The sequence below is a fragment of the Podarcis pityusensis genome, assembly GCF_964106645.2.
Source record: "Podarcis pityusensis genome assembly, chromosome: 11".
In the NCBI taxonomy this organism is placed as follows: Eukaryota; Metazoa; Chordata; class Lepidosauria; order Squamata; family Lacertidae; genus Podarcis; species Podarcis pityusensis.
In genome coordinates this window covers 3,116,400-3,131,268 of record NC_138036.1, presented here as the reverse complement: position 1 = coordinate 3,131,268, position 14,869 = coordinate 3,116,400, and the positions used below count along the sequence as shown (strand labels likewise).

Below are 14,869 nucleotides of genomic sequence, written 5' to 3'. Positions count from 1 at the left end.
GCGAATCACTACTCACGAGTTCAAGGGCCAATGGCAGAGGCCAAAATCCTGAAATGTTCTGGGATTGGACATCCTGTATCGAATCAGAACAAAGGAGCTTCAGACTCAAACTCAGGCAAACAGAGACCACTGAATACATAATGTGTATGCCAGGGGCCCATCCAGACTGGTCCTTAGGGCCATCGCTCAGCGGTAGAGAGCACCTGCTTTGCTGCAGAAGGTCCCTGGTGGCAGGGCTGGGAAGTCACCCTGCATGAAACCCCTGCTGTCGGCCATTGTAGACAATACTGAGCAGGATGGCTCTGTATGAGGCAGCTTCCTCCCCATGTTCCTATTGGAACCAGCATCTGTATTCAGAACAATGAGGACTAGAATCTTAGCTCATTTTTAAAGGAAAGGGCCATAGTGCAGGGGAAGAGCATAGCACAAATATGTACACACTTTCCACTTACAAATGCCTTTTCATATGCATCTTTTGGTTCACAAAACTCCAAGAAGTGCCATGTTTCAGTTTGTGTGTTGCAAATTAAGTAGGTTCACATTAAACCTCGAACCAAATATATCCTCCATCGCTAGCTGCAGCTGTAGGGAAATAGGAAATATACTGAGAAACCCTTTCCCCCAATGCAGAAAGCGAGACTTTTGAAAGATCCTTTGCTTTATTCCTCAGCGTCCTTGTATTGATCTCCCGCACCTGCCTTTGGCTAGCTGTGCTCTTTTTGCTGCAGAATGAAAGACGTTCTTTCCATTTATTAACTTTTTATATTAATATTCTGGTAGTGAATGCTGTAAATTAGATCAGAGCTGTGGCATCATGAGACCACAAGTGAGGATTCCAGGAGGAAACTTTGGGTCCTTCAAAACAGTCCATTTTCATGAGATCTGCCCTCCCCATGCATGCAAGTTTTGGGGTTTTTTTTTCCAGCTTTCACATACCATTATTGTCATCTGTAATGTATTTTTACCTCCCTCATTTAATCCAGATTTACCCTTTCCAGTAGAAATCCAGTAAGTTAAAAAAATAACAACTGTGTTGCCAACAACCCATTTGCAATATCTCAGCAACCCGCTTCTAGGAAGTATTCAGCCCCCTCCTGGAAGCATCCTTAAAAAGCACAAGGGGGGGGGGAAATAATCCTTCTCACAGGGGCTAATTAATTTGTACAGTGGTACCTTGGTTCTCGTAGGACGCGGGTGGCGCTGTGGGTTAAACCACAGAGCCTAGGACTTGCCGATCAGAAGGTTGGCGGTTCGAATCCCCGCGACGGGGTGAGCTCCTGTTGCTGGGTCCCTGCTCCTGCCAACCTACCAGTTTGAAAGCACGTCAAAGTGCAAGTAGATAAATAGGTCCCGCTCCTGCGGGAAGGTAAACGGCGTTTCTGTGCGCTGCTCTGGTTCGCCAGAAGCGGCTTAGTCATGCTGGCCACATGACCCGGAAGCTGTACGCAGGCTCCCTCGGCCAGTAAAGCAAGATGAGCGCCGCAACCCTAGAGTCGGCCACGACTGGACCTAATGGTCAGGGGTCACTTTACCTTTAACTTGGTTCTCAGACTTAATCCATTCTGGAAGTCCGTTCCAAAACCAAAGCGTTCCAAACCCAAGGTGCGCTTTCCCATAGAGAGTAATGCAAAACAAATGGAACCTCTACTCAAGACCACAATCGGTTCCAGAGGCCCGTCCTTATGGCGAAACAGGTCGCTGGGAGAGGTGCCATTGTGTGCAGGTACGGGTGGCGACTGACCACTTCTGCGCATGCGCAAACGGCGGCAAACCCGCCGGTTACTTCCAGGTTTGCCATGGTCGCAACTTGGAACGTCCACGAGTGGAGGTGGTTGTAAAGAGAGGCTCTACTGTAATCCATTCCAGACTTTTAAAAACCCCTAAAACAGCAATTTAACATGAATTTTACTCTCAATGACAAACCTAGACAGCATCTTAAAAAGTAGAGACATCACCTTGCCAACAAAGGTTCGTATTGTAAAAGCTATGGTTTTCCCAGTAGTGATGTATGGAAGTGAGAGCTGGACAGTAAAGAAGGCTGATCGCCAAAGAATTGATGCTTTTGAATTCTGGTGCTGGAGGAGACTCTTGAGAGTCCCATGGACTGCAAGAAGATCAAACCTCTCCATTCTTAAGGAAATCAGCCCTGAGTGCTCACTGGAAGGACAGATCCTGAAGCTGAGGCTCCAATCCTTTGGCCACCTCATGAGAAGAGAAGACTCCCTGGAAAAGACCCTGATGTTGGGAAAGATGGAGGGCACAAGGAGAAGGGGACGACAGAAGACGAGATGGTTGGATACTGTCTTCGAAGCTACCAGCATGAGTTTGACCAAACTGCGGGAGGCAGTGGAAGACAGGAGTGCCTGGCGTGCTCTGGTCCAGGGGGTTACAAAGAGTCGGACACGACTAAACAACAACAACGACGAGACTATTGATCCATAAAATGAAAGCAATAATCAATGTACTGTACTATAAAATAAATAAGATGGTATTGTAGATGATAAAGATTAAAATTATTTTTTCCCTCTTACCTGCACTGATGATAGTCATTGTTTGGATGGGGAGCTTTTATCCATTTCAGCAGTCGCACAATCAACCAATCAGCTTCCACACAGTCACAAAAACAAATTAACCGAAAAAGCTCAAAAACAAAAACGCTAAATAAATAGCAAAAGCAAAATTGCCAAACTTAATCCATTCCGGAAATCTGTTCGACTTCCGAAATGTTCAAAAACCAAGGTGCAGCTTCTGATTGGTGCAGGAAACAATAGCCGACAGTCACTTCGGACCTTCGGCTTCCGAAAAACGTTCGAAAACTGGAACACTTTCTTCCGGGTTTTTGGCGTTTGAGAACCAAGGCATTTGAGAACCAAGGTACCACTGTATAGGTTTCTTAGAACACAGTGGAGTCACAGAGCAGAGTTAAAAGGCAAGGGAGGACCTCTCCTCTCAAAAAACTATTGAATAAAAGAAGGGGTGAAATTAAACTGGATACAAATGATAAAACCAAAGATTAGCCTTTCTGGATCAGGGCAAAAGTGCATCCAGTCCCACTTTCTGCCCAAGATGATGAACTAGTTGGGCCATTGGCCGGATCCAGCAGGCAGTTCCTTAGGAGTGCTTCCTTTTGACTGACCTGTGTTATAAATTCAGCAGGCTGCCTTCAGACCAAGGCTGCAGCCCTATCCTATATACAATTATTAAGGACTTACACGCTTCAGCACAGTGGATTTTACCTGTGAGTAGATATGCCCAGGATTGCACCGAAACCTCATTGTGCTTGATTATCATTGAAATCAACGAGACTTGACTTTTCCGCACTGATTTATATGGGGCCAAATTCCAAGCCATTTCCTGGATCCAGCCCAATATATTTACACGCACAACTGCAAAGCAGCATTAACTATGCTGCATGCACTGTGGGTTAAACCACAGAGCCTAGGACTTGCCGATCAGAAGGTCGGCGGTTCAAATCCTCGCCACAGGGTGAGCTCCCGTTGCTCAGTCCCTGCTCCTGCCAACCTAGCAGTTCGAAAGCACGTCAAAGTGCCAGTAGATAAATAGGTACCGCTCCAGTGGGAAGGAAAACAGTGTTTCCGTGCGCTGCTCTGGTTCGCCAGAAGCGGCTTAGTTATGTTGGCCACATGACCCGGAAGCTGTACGCCGGCTCCCTCGGCCAGTAAAGCGAGATGAGCGCCACAACCCCAGAGTCGGCCACAACTGGACCTAATGGTCAGGGGTCCCTTTACTTTTACCTAGATATGCTCAGGATTGCACTCAAACTTCCTTGTGCTCGATTCTCATTGAAATCAACAGACGACTTTTCCACACTGATTTGTATGGGGCCAAATTCCAAGCCATTTCCTGGATCCAGCCCAATATATTTAAACGCACAACCGCAAAGCAGCATTAACTATGCTGCGTGTTGTGCAAGCAAGCAGACTCTTCCAAGAGTTTCAGGAAAATTCTGCGGTAGGAGATGGATTTCCACCCGGCTGCTCCAACCGTCAAGTCAGAACCTCCTTTGCAACACAGAATTTGCAGAAAGGTTCCAGCCTTTTATTCCCCTTGCAGAAAAATTAGATTGAAATGCATGGAGCTTAATAAACTTTAATCTTGTACATCAAGAGTTTCCTCTCTTGTTTTCGCCTTGGTGGCTTCATGCAGCCTTCACTCCCTTAATCTAAATTGCTTTTCCTCCGTTGCCACCTTCAGGAGCCAAGTTCAATTGCAGCCGGAAAACTTCAGAAACTTTTGTGACCGGGTGGTACAGTTTGTGCTCTGATTGTTATCCAAGGGCCCCTTCAGCCAATCTATTAATTGAGCATTCATCTCAATTTGCTCGCACAAAGTATACATGGAGGTTAGATTATATCTGGTCTTTATTTAGCGTTCATTCTTATCTGTTTTCAGGTCAGCAAGCATTCTTTCTGCATTCACCCTGATTTGCTTGTGGGGCGTTTACCAGACTTTGTGCAGCTTGAAATTTTTTAAAAATTTTATTAGGTAATTCAACAAAACATATTATCTTAAAACATACCATCCTTAATTTTCCCCCTCATTTCCCCCCTACCCCTTCCCTCCCATAAACAAACCCCCCTCCACACCCCACACCCTGACTTCCCTCAGTTCCAATCTCTGGTTTCTCTATAAATGCTATTCTCTGCATGTTACAGAATTGTATAAGTCCTTAATTTATCTAACTGATTATTATCAATAAAAAGTTTGTGAGTGTTTATTCAAAGCCTTGTAAAAGCTTCCCATTCCTCTTTAAAGTCACAGTTATCCTTGTCCCGTAGTTTATTTGTCAATTTTGCCAGTTCTGCATAGTCCATCAGTTTCTCTTGCCACAGTTCTTTAGTCGGGATTTCCTCAGTCTTCCATCCTTGTGCTATTAAGACTCTCACCACCGTTGTCGCATACATGAAGATGTTTTTCAACTTCTTTGGCAGGTCTTTTCCTACAATCCCTAACAAAAATGCTTCAGGTTTTTAAACAAATGTTAGATGGAACATTTTCTTCAATTGATTGTATATCATTTCTCAAAATTTCTTAATTTCATTACAATCCCATCACATGTGGTAAAATGTCCCCTCCTTTTTCTTACACTTCCAACATAAATTTGAGCTGGTTTTATACATTTTTCCTAACTGCACTGGTGTCATATACCCTCTATACATCATCTTCATATAATTTTCTTTCAGCAAAGAACAATCTGTAAATTTTAAATCAATTTTCCATAACCTTGGTTATGGAAAAGGTTATGGTAAGGTTAGGCAGCTTGGAAATTGACACGGTAACGCACTAAGAAATGTAAAATGCACAAATGACTAACAGGAAGGCAGGTAACCACTGTGCAGGCAAATCAGGATGAAGGCTCCTTAGGGTGAATGCTCAACCTAGCGGCCTCAAAAGTCTGTTTTTTAATAAATAAAAAAGTGGATTTGATGTGCTAGGGCAACAGAGCATTTTTATCATAGAATAATAGACTAGATTAGTTGCAAGGGCATCCAAGGGTCATCTAGTCCACCCCCTGCAATGCAGGAATCTCAACTAAAGCATCCATGACAGATGGCCATCCAACCTCTGATTAAAAACCTCCAAGGATCTTTTAATCAATTTTATTAAAGGTTTTCAACCTAATATAAAATTGAAACTAAAATATGGAGAATTTTTTTAAAAAATCAGAAAAGAAAAAAATATAAAAAATCTGAAAATACATTTATTGTTGTTGTTGTTGTTGTTGTTGTTGTTGTTGTTGTTGTTACTACCCCACCCATCTGGCTGGGCTTTCCATATAACAATCCTCATATGATCCTCATAAAACACAAAATTATAAATATATCTATGCCGCACTCAGTCAGCATTTTCTCTTAATCTTCACACATACAGAATAACAACAACAACAACAACAACAACAACAACAACAAATTATTTATATCCCGCCCTCCCCAGCCGAAGCCGGGCTCAGAGCGGCTAACAACAATAAAAGTGACACAGCATTCTAAAATCAATTCATTTTAAAAGTTTAATCTTCCCACCTCCCACCTGGGAGACCTTCCTCTTCCTCAGTCTCCCACCCTGAGAAAATCCACTCTGGCCTGGCTCTCATACCAGCTCCTTCCTCTTCTCTCTGTTAGCTCCTCGGACGTATCTCCATTTATCACAAATATAACTTTTCAGTGTGTTAAGGCATACATCTAGTAATATAACTAGAGAGCCATCAAAGGTCACACAAGAAACCCAATCCAAGAGAAAAGAAAGGGCGATCACTCCAAATCTTCAGAGTCATTCATGAAGCTGAACTGCCGCAGAGAAAATTATTGCCAGGGCAGGGAGCGGCGACGCTAAGACATCTCAAGGGCAGCTATCAAGATATGAGATGCAACCGCCAGAGGACTCCCCAGCCTTCAGAGAGGACGGCAGCCTGCTCCTGGGGCCTTTGCACACAGCTGTAGGTCTTTGTATCGCCTGGTTTCCTACTCCTGGGGCCTCTCATTCCGAAGCAATTTCTTTGCTCCCTCTCCCCATCCAGGAAAAAAAAAACCTGGCTGAGGCTTTGCAGGGAGTTGTGCCATCTCTCACTTGCGTAATAACCTTCCTCGGTCAGCTGATCGCCTCATCCAGTCGAGGAAAGCAGCAGGATGCTGGCTCCAGCAGAGGTTGCAGCGGCAGAGAAGTCTTGCTCCCGGTAACCAGGATTAATTTATTAGGCTCATTTATTAGCCTGGCTGAGATGTGTTTTGTCGCTGCATTCTGAAGGGTAGTGATCTGCGTTCCTGGATACAGCGAGTGAGAGAGAGGGCAGAGCTGTTTTTAAACACAGTCTTTATAAAGCTGAGAAAAACACTCGCCACCACGAGGGCCAAGCAACCACTGGCCACAGCTATTAGATCTCTGATATTATGGAAGCTCAGTTGTCCCGTCGCCAAGGAAAAGGAGAGAAGCGTCAGAGGGAAAATGGCTCCGGGACAAAACCAATTCTCCATTCCTCTCTGGAGTCTCAGACATCCCGGCAGAGTTATCTTGGAAGAGCTGCGCTACTGACAACAGGACTCATCATAGCTGTGGCCGTGTGCTGGCATTGCTACACGGTTCCTCCTATGAAGGCAGAGAGGGTAAAGATGAACCAGGCGGACCTGTGGCAGGGAGGCTTCACCATTGGAAACCGGGATGGAGAAGTGGTCTTCAGGATGGCCTTCCAATCAGGTGTCCTTGACCTGGAATCTTGTTCTAAGGAAGGGGGAGTTTTAAGCTGTACTGGTACAGAAAGGGGGATGTTCAGCTTCCTCATCCAGACTGTCAAACCCAACGAGGCGGTGACATGCTACATCATCCGCTGGGAAGAGTTTGAGGCAGACTCTGCAGTGGAACACAAAATGTTCTGGGGGGACGCCCACTGGTATGGAGGCTACGAGATGAGCAGACAGCAATGGCCAATCAGTCTACCTGGAAGCCAAGAACCTGCACCATTTGTGACTAGTGATGTCTATTCTTTCAGGAACAGCTTTGGGGGCATCTTGGAGAGGTATTGGTTGTCCTCCAAAGCAGCTGCCGTCAAGATAAGTGACTCTGTGCCCTTCCACCTTGGGTTCAACGCTTCAGAAAGGTCCCTCATATTCCAAGCCAGGTATAAAGATTCTCCATATGAGCCGTTGAACGAGCCCTTCCCACAGTTGAGTTACCATGTCTGCATAGGTTCAGACATTACCTCTGTCCACCGGTACATGGCCCAGGTCCATTTCAAGAAACCTTTGAAGATGCCTTCAGAAAGGATGTTCCAGTTTCCAATCTGGTCAACGTGGGCCATGTACAAGAAGGAAATTAACCAGGAGAAAGTTCTGGGATTTGCACAGATGATTAAAAAGCACGGTTTCAAATACAGCCACATTGAAATTGATGACATGTACACACAGAATTATGGTGATTTTGACTTTGACCCTTCGAAGTTCCCTCAGGCGACAGATATGTTCGAAAAGCTTAAGAAAGATGGCTTCAACGTCACCATCTGGATACACCCTTTTGTACATGAAAGTTCCCCAAACTTTGAGGTGGGAATAGAGAAGAAGCTTTTTGTCATGGAACCACAAGGGACACTCCCTGCCATGGTTGTGTGGTGGAACGGTGTGGGCGCCATATTGGATTTCACCAACCCTTCGGCTAGAAAATGGTTCCAGAGACACCTGAGGCAACTCCGCACTAAGTACGGTGTCTCGTCCTTCAAGTTTGATGCCGGTGAGACGTGCTACCTTCCCAAACAATTCCATACTTTCCACACCTTGGCAGATCCCAGCATTTGGTCCCGGCATTATGCGGAAATGGCCATTCCATTTCACGAGCTTGCAGAAGTCCGAGTCGGCTACCGATCCCAGCACATCTCTTGTTTTGTTCGTATCATTGACCGGGACTCAATTTGTGGGTATGAACTTGGGCTGAAGTCCTTGATACCAACGGTGCTGACCATTGGCCTCCTGGGATACCCTTTTGTACTGCCTGATATGATTGGCGGGAATTTTCTCCCTAACAAAACGGAAGGTGCTGTCGACATCCCAGATCGGGAGCTCTACATCCGATGGCTGGAGCTGTCGGCCTTCATGCCTTCCATGCAGTTCTCCATCCCACCGTGGCTTTACGACAGAGAGGTCATAGACATCGCCCTGAAGTTCACCAGGCTCCACGAGTCTTTGGTTGCCCCCCTCTTGCTGGAGCTGGCCGGGGAGATCACCGACACTGGGGACCCCATCATCCGGCCCATCTGGTGGATTTCTCCCCACGACGAGGCTGCACACAAGATCGATTCCCAGTTTCTGATTGGGGACACCCTGATGGTGGCTCCCGTCTTGGAGATGGGCAAGCAAGAGAGAGACATTTACATCCCAGCTGGCAAATGGCGCAGCTACAAAGGGGAGCTCTTTGAAAAAACACCCCTTCTTCTTAAGGACTACTCTGTCCCTTTGGACGAAGCGCCTTATTTTGTTTTGAATTCGTAAGCTGCCTTGGGGCCAGGGAAAGGCCTTGGAGCAACCTTGTCTCTAGCCCTCAAGGTGACTTTGACTTAATCAGTTTATCTTAAAAGAAAAGCTCTTTCTTCACAGAGGTTTTTTTTTTAATGCTAATGTATTCTCGTTACAGACCTCATCTGGCTTTTAGTTCTGCTGAATCTGTGCAGCTCGCAATCTTTTTATCTCACCCTTCCAGGATGGGGAAGGGCCGTTATCTCCCATGTTGCAGAAGGCGAAAGTCAGGACTAGGTTAACTCATTGATGTTTTGTGAGTATGGAGGGATGCTTTCGATATCACGGTCCAATTCCAACAGATGTGCGCGCACACACTGCAACAGGGGTCCTTTAGAATGATTCTCCACAGAGAACCATGCAGTGACAGCATCACGGAAAATAGATACGGGCATTGCAGAGAATGTTCTGTGAGCTGGACGCTTCTCGCTAGTCAAAGCAATTTCTGTTGTGAGCTGCAAAAGCGGGGGTTTCCTACGCCAAAAATTATCCAAATTATGCATCGTGGAATTTTTGTCTTTCAGAATAAATTAAGCATGCACTTTTGCACAATAATTAGCACCACTAGATGGAACTGAGGGCTCGTTCTGTTCTGCTTGTGCCATGAGGCTTTCCCCTTTCCTACTCTTTAGCAATAGATCAGAACAAATGTCAATCCAGGGAAAACCTGAACTGCCTTTCCTCCAGTTGAACTGCCTTTCCTCCACGCCCCCCACCAAGCCTGGTGGACGATGATGACGACGACGATGATGATGATGATAATTCATTATTTATACCCCACCCATCTGGCTGGGTTTCCCCAGCCACTCTGGGCGGCTCCCAACAGATTAAAAACAGAATAAAACTTCGAACATTAAAAACTTCCCTAAACAGGGCTGCCTTCAGATGTCTTCTAAAAGTCAGATAGTTATTTATTTCCTTGACATCTGCTGGGAGGGTTTCCACAGGGTGGGTGCCACTACCAAGAAGGCCCTCTGCCTGGTTCCCTGTAACCTTGCTTCTCACAGGGAGGGAACCACCAGAAGGCCCTCGGCGCTGGACCTCAGCGTCCGGGTAGTATGATGGAGGTGGCGACGCTCCTTCAGATATACTGGACAGAGGCCGTTTAGGGCTTTAAAGGTCAGCACCAACACTTTGAATTGTGCTCGGAAACGTCCTGGGAGCCAATGTAGGTCTTTCAGGACAAGAGAAAGAGTGATTTTCAGAATTCAGAAGAATCTAGCAAGGGCTGAGGTGGAGCCGAGCAATGGTTGTGGTTAAGTCTTGGGCTGGATAGTAGGCACAAGAGGCAGGAAGAGATGGGGCTTTGCATTACCTGCCGCTTGGCAAGAATAAATAAGGCTTTAGTAGTGTATGGTGAACCTGCAGCCCTCTAAGTATTGTTGGATTATGACTCCTGTCACCACCCCCTGACCATTGGGCATGCTGGCAGGGGCTGATGGATTTGAGTTCGACAAGGACTTTGCACGTTCTCCATCCTTGCCTTAAGTGTCCTTTGGCTGCTGAGACACCGGAAACCCTGCCTAGTTAATTGCAAAATGTTCTCAATGAGTTCTAGAAGCTTTCTCCTTTAAACTGAGCAAGACTGATGTTTTCCAAAAGCTACAGTCTGTGTTGTTATAAACAAAAAAACCCTGCCCTTTCCCCCTAATGGGGCATCCAAGAGTCCATATAGAGTCCTTATGTAGGTTCCCTATTGGTAGGAGAAAACAACAGAGGCCAACCAGAGAATGTTGAGAAGCAAAGCAGCTAGTAAGCCTGATGTTTATTGATCTGTTGCAACAGGGTCCTCACTCACCACACGCAGGAGAGAGGCCATACCTACATCACAGAAAGGGAGGTCTACAGCAGAAATCTGAGTGCGTTGTTTACCTCCTGTCTGCCAGGTTACCTGTTTAATGGTCACTTGATTGGATTGTCTGGGAAGCCTGGCCAGTCTTTTGTAATGATAAATACTTAATTCCTGAGCCAGGTCACAGCCTCACACCCTATTCATATTTTAAATGTGCCCTTAAGACAGGATTTGTGAAGGAAAAGACAGTGGGGAGGCTTTTCCATTTTCCTTTGACCTTGCAGAGAAAACATTTGCTCATTTTGGGAATCAAAATGGTTTCAGGTCGGTCTTCCTGTGCTGATCTATGTACGTGCTTGGTTGGTACACTTATGAACATTTAACATGTATCTAAGACCTCAACATTCCTATCACAATATCAGGGTCTGTATTTAATGGTCCAAGGGTGGGACAAATAGAGGTGTATCTACTAGAAAGAAAGGGAAAAAGGCCAACACAAATACAAAGTCGTTGCATGAGTGGCATGCTGACAGACATGTCTTGAAGGTAATGCTATTGCAAACAGTACAGAGGGCAGGGCCAGAAAAAGAGGTTTCTTGTTTTCCTGTGTGTAACAACCAAACCAAACCAGTCTGGCCTGCTGTGCAGTAGCTGCCTATGTTTCTGTTATCAGGGAATGTATCAAGATACAATAATAAAGTAAATAACTTACGGCGGAGTGGATTTCATTGCATAGTTTTAGCTACAACAAATTCATGTTACAAGTTTGACCAATTCATGGAGGAGAGGGCTACCAGCCAGGATGGAATATATATTAAAAAAAATTAAAAAATTGTCCTGTAGCACGTTAGAGACCAACTAAGTTTGTTCTTGGTATGAGCTTTCGTGTGCATGCACACTTCTTCAGATACACTGAAACAGAAGCCACCACACCCTTATATATAGTGAGAGGGTGGGGAGGGGGATTACTCAGAAGGGTGATGGGAATGGGTGATTGGCTGATAGGTGTGGTAAACCTGTTGACGACTGTTAACCACTGCAATTGGTCTTACAGGAAAAAGCAAGGGGTGAGATGGCCACAAATAGCTTTATCATGTATAATGAGATAAGAATCCAATGTCTCTATTCAGACCAGGTCTCTCCATGGTTTTAAGTCTGGTTGCTGTTGTTGTTGTTTAGGCGTTTAGTCGTGCCCGATGGAAGTGTTGGGGATGGAACTTCCAGATAGGTGGGAAACTCGACTTGCTCGATCTCATCATGAGGAAAATTCTCCCTTTTTCTCTGTACTAGAGATAGAGAGTAAGAACTCGATGCAAACACATCATTTTAAAAAGTGGTGGGTTGTTTTCTTAAATAACTGAAGACAGAGTGTTCTTTCTGCCATCTTCCCATTGGCTCTGAGGAGCTTCATTCTTCGTCTCAGAGGGTGAGAAGTGTGGGGTGTGTGTGCGGAAAGAACAGCGAAGTCTATTTCTAGTTTGAAGAGCAGATTGGAAGCACAACAAGACTTTCGCACAACGCCAGCCATCCTGGCTCCCCCATCTGGAAGTTTGTCTGCTCCATTCCCAGACTGCAAGCGGCAGCAAGATGATTGACGTAAATGTCAACTAAAGGCCCAGTCTCCTTGTTGCCAGCTTATTGCGTAAGCCCCACTGACATGAAGGGGGAGCTTTGCATTCGGGATAGATGCAGATATATGTTGTTGTTGTTTAGTCGTTTAGTCGTGTCCGACTCTTTGTGACCCCCTGGACCAGAGCACGCCAGGCACTCCTGTCTTCCACTGCCTCCCACAGTTTGGTCAAACTCATGCTGGTAGCTTGGAGAACACTGTCCCACCATCTCGTCCTCTGTCGTCCCCTTCTCCTTGTGCCCTCCATCTTTCCCAACATCAGGGTCTTTTCCAGGGAGTCTTCTTTTCTCATGAGGTGGCCAGAGTCTTGGAGCCTCAGCTTCACGATCTGTCCTTCCAGTGAGCACTCGGGGCTGATTTCCTTAAGAATGGATAGGTTTAATCTTCTTGCAGTCCATGGGACTCTCCAGAGTCTCCTCCAGCACCATAATTCAAAAGCATCAATTCTTCGGCGATCAGCCTTCTTTATGGTCCAGCTCTCACTTCCATACATCACTACTGGGAAAACCATGGTTTTAACTATACAGACCTTTGCTGGCAAGGTGATGTCTCTGCTTTTTAAGATGCTGTCTAGGTTTGTCATTGCCCTTCTCCCAAGAAGCAGGCGTCTTTTAATTTCGTGACTGCTGTCACCATCTGCAGTGATCATGGAGCCCAAGAAAGTAAAATCTCTCACTGCCTCCATTTCTTCCTCTTCTATTTGCCAGGAGGTGATGGGCCCAGTGACCATGATCTTAGTTTTTTTGATGTTGAGCTTCAGACCATAATGAAGATATATAGGCAATTCTTAAAGCTACCTTCACAGCTTGGGGCCTTCAGATGCACGCTATCCATTTAGAGCATATTCAATACAGATTTAAAGTGCATGACCACCTCTAAAGGATCCTGGGAGGTGTAGTTTATTCAGAGGCCTGAGATTTGCTAGGAGACTCCCATTCTCCTCAGAGAGCTACAGTTCCCAGAATTCCTGAGGAGGAAGGACTGCTTGGGAATTGTAGCTCTGTGAGGAGCATAGCAAATAGCAATAGCTGCTCCCTGTTTTTGAAAATGTAGTGCCTTGCTATTGTACCATAAGCTTTATATGTTTTAAATGTGGCGTAATGGTTAAAATAGGGACACGGGTGGTGCTGTGGGTTAAACCACAGAGCCTAGGACTTGCCAATCAGAAGGTCTGCGGTTTGAATCCCCGCAACGGGTTGAGCTCCTGTTGCTCGGTCCCTGCTCCTGCCAACCTAGCAGTTCGAAAGCACGTCCAAGTGCAAGTAGATACATAGGTACCACTCCGGCGGGAAGGTAAATGGCATTTCCGTGCGCTGCTCTGGTTCGTCAGAAGCAGCTTAGTCATGCTGGCCACATGACCCGGAAGCTGTATGCCGGCTCCCTCGGCCAATAAAGCGAGATGAGTGCCGCTACCCCAGTCGTCCATTACTGGACCTAATGGTCAGGGGTCCCTTTACCTTTACGAAATGGTTAAGGTGTCAGATTGTGACCTGGGAGAGACCAACCTACCTCACAGGGGTGTTGGGAGGATGAAATTGGGGGTGGGGAACCACTTTTAGCTGCTTGGAGGAGAGGTGATATATTGGTGTGTTGGTGTTGGGGTGTGTGTGTGTGTGTGTGTGTGTGTGTGTGTTTGACACCACTTAGGTGGAATCTGCCCACATATAAGAAACGCTGTGAAAATGTTTTTTTTTTTAAAAAGTTTTGAAAAAGCCATCAAATTTTGCATAGCTCACTATCGCCATCTTGTGTCACATGTGTACATTGCCCTTTACATTTAAAACATTTTATTTGCAGCTGTATAGCTGAGTCTTTAGTCATCGTTCCTGACTAGTATAGCAATGTTTGCACCAGAGCCTAGGAATTATTCAGGATTAAGATGAGGGTCCAGTTGGGTCCAGTCATCTCCCACATATCCTCCAACATGTCCCAGAGGAAAATGAGGGTGCACGTCTTTGGCGGGGGCCACAATCCTGTGCGAGTCATGTGAACCCCCAACGAGAGCATGGCCCCCCAAAACACGCGTCTTTCAGGGATCTCCTGATTAAATTGGGGCAGTTAAGGGGTCTGCTATCACATCTTGAAATGCTGTCTCTCTGTCAAAATTTGAACGCACTTTTACACAGTCAGTGTGAGGAGAGTTGAAATACCTATTCCTGCAACATTTTCTCCTTGGTCTGTTTCCCTTCTCTAGCCCAAAATAACCCCCAGAGATTTGGCCTTGGGTGTGTGTTGTAGCAGTAGGGCGGACGCTTGGGTAACTAGCTATATGTAAGGACCAGACTAGATTCAACATCAATTGTACAATTCCTTTGCTAACTCAATATATACAGAACTGTGATTCTTTGTGAGGATACAGAAGTAAATTATTAGCTTGCTGGTAGCTGCATGAGAAAAGAGAGCGAGTGAAACGAGAACCTTTTACTTGTCTAA

The 14,869-nt window shown here is 45.7% G+C and overlaps 1 pseudogene across 3 annotated transcripts; it reads left to right on the top strand.

Moving 5' to 3' along the window:
* Nucleotides 1-5,919: 5,919 nt before the first annotated feature.
* Nucleotides 5,920-11,524, top strand: LOC308458872 (myogenesis-regulating glycosidase pseudogene; annotated as a pseudogene). Of its 3 annotated transcripts, none has more exons than XR_013991482.1 (2): nt 5,920-9,044; nt 9,199-11,524. The product of XR_013991482.1 is annotated as a myogenesis-regulating glycosidase pseudogene (transcript). The 3 variants fall into 3 exon arrangements; XR_013991483.1 differs by having other exon boundaries at nt 9,133-11,524; XR_013991484.1 differs by having other exon boundaries at nt 5,920-9,270; nt 9,653-11,524.
* The last annotated feature ends 3,345 nt before the right edge of the window (nt 11,525-14,869 follow it).